This window comes from Aplysia californica, unplaced genomic scaffold (assembly GCF_000002075.1).
Source record: "Aplysia californica isolate F4 #8 unplaced genomic scaffold, AplCal3.0 scaffold00194, whole genome shotgun sequence".
Lineage (NCBI taxonomy): Eukaryota > Metazoa > Mollusca > Gastropoda > Aplysiida > Aplysiidae > Aplysia > Aplysia californica.
This window is the reverse complement of record NW_004797464.1, coordinates 28,205-30,339: the sequence shown is the minus strand read 5'-3', so window position 1 is coordinate 30,339 and position 2,135 is coordinate 28,205. Positions and strand designations below refer to the sequence as shown.

Sequence of the window (2,135 nt, the reverse complement as noted above, 5' to 3'; positions counted from 1 at the left end):
TATTTCAGTAAGTTCACGAACCATTTATTTCAGTAAGTTCACGAACCATTTATTTCAGTAAGTTCACGAACCATTTATTTCAGTAAGTTCACGAACCCTGTTATAAAACTACTCCTACATCATGAACCATTTGTTTCAGTAAGTTCACGAACCATTTGTTTCAGTAAGTGTGCGAACCATCTGCATCAGTAAGTTCACGAATCATTTGTGTCAGTAAGTTTACGGGCCATTTGTTTCAGTAAGTTCACGAACCCTGTTATAAAACTACTCCTACATCATGAACCATTTGTTTCAGTAAGTTCACGAACCATTTGTTTCAGTAAGTGTGCGAACCATCTGCATCAGTAAGTTCACGAATCATTTGTGTCAGTAAGTTTACGGGCCATTTGTTTCAGTAAGTTCACGAACCCTGTTATAAAACTACTCCTACATCATGAACCATTTGTTTCAGTAAGTTCGCGAACCATTTGTGTCAGTAAGTCTACGAATCATTTGTGTCAGTAAGTTCACGAACCATTTATTTCAGTAAGTTCACGAACCCTGTTATAAAACAACTCCTACATCATGAACCATTTGTTTCAGTAAGTTCGCGAACCATTTGTTTCAGTAAGTTCGCGAACCATTTGTGCCAGTAAGTTCACGAACCATCGGTTTCAGTAAGTTCACGAACTCTGTTATAAAACCACTCCTACATCATGAACCATTTGTTTCAGTAAGTTCACGAACCGTTTGTGTCAGTAAGTTCACGAACTATTTGTGTCAGTAAGTTTACGGGCCGTTTGTTTCAGTAAGTTCACGAACCATGTTATAAAACTACTCCTACATCATGAACCATTTGTTTCAGTAAGTGTGCGAACCATCTGCTTCTGTAAGTTCACAAACCATTTGTGCCAGTAAGTTCACAGGCCATTTGTTTCAGTAAGTTCACGAACCCTGTTTCAGTAAGTTCGCGAACCATCTGCTTTAGTAAGTTCGCAAATACACACCATGGTTGATATACATCTGGGCTACATTGGGTTCCATTTGTTTCAGTAAGACCACGAACCATCTATTTCAATAAATTTACGGATCGTCTGTTTCTGTTAGTTAATGAACTATCTGTTTCTGTAAGTTCACCCACCATCTGTTTCCGTGAGTTCATGAACCTTCTGTTTCAGTGGGTTCATGAACCTTCTGTTTCTGTAAAGTTCATGAACCTTCTTTTTCTGTAAGTTCATGAACCATCTGTGTCTGTGAGTTCATGAACCTTCTGTTTCAGTGAGTTCATGAACCTTCTGTTTCTGTAAGTTCATGAACCTTCTGTTTCCGTGAGTTCATGAACCATCTGTGTATGTGAGTTCATGAACCATCTGTTTCTGTAAGTTCATGAACCTTCTTTTCAGTGAGTTCATGAACCGTCTGTTTCAGTGAGTTCATGAACAATCTGTTTCTGTAAGTTCATGAACCATCTGTTTCTGTAAGTTCATGAACCTTCTTTTCAGTGAGTTCATGAACCATCTGTTTCTGTAAGTTCATGAACCATCTGTTTCCGTGAGTTCATGAACCTTCTGTTTCAGTGAGTTCATGAACCTTCTGTTTCAGTGGGTTCATGAACCATCTGTTTCTGTGAATTCACCCACCATCTATTTCCGTGAGTTCATGAACCTTCTGTTTCCGTAAGTTCATGAACCTTCTGTTTCAGTGAGTTCATGAACCATCTGTTTCTGTAAGTTCATGAACATTCTGTTTCAGTGAGTTCATGAAGTTGCAAGTGCTGTAAAACTCTCACTACTAAAACTAACTGAACGTTATTGTGTCCATCTGCTACTCTTTACTCAAACAAATCAAAGGTTACAAAAATGATTTAAAGTTCACTGGTTTTCCTCCTCCCCTTTACTCCCTTCTCTCCTCTCCTCTCTCTTCCCCTCTCTCACTCCTTCTCCTCCCCTCTCTCTCTTCCCCTCTCTCACTCCTTCTCCTCCCTCTCTTTTCTCCTCTCTCTCTCCTTCTCCCCCCTCTCTTTTCCCCTCTCTAACTCCTTCTCCCCCCTCTCTTTTCCCCTCTCTCTCTCCTTCTCCCCCCTCTCTTTTCCCCTCTCTAACTCCTTCTCCCCCCTCTCTTTTCCCCTCTCTCACTCCTTCTCCCCCCTCTCTTTA

At 40.4% G+C, this 2,135-nt stretch overlaps 1 protein-coding gene across 1 annotated transcript in view; it reads left to right on the top strand.

Annotated features, from left to right (window-relative positions):
- The window catches only part of LOC101851041, a gene marked incomplete at its 5' end in the record, with an annotated part of 43,384 nt that overhangs the window by 26,673 nt on the left and 14,576 nt on the right, over positions 1 to 2,135 (top strand).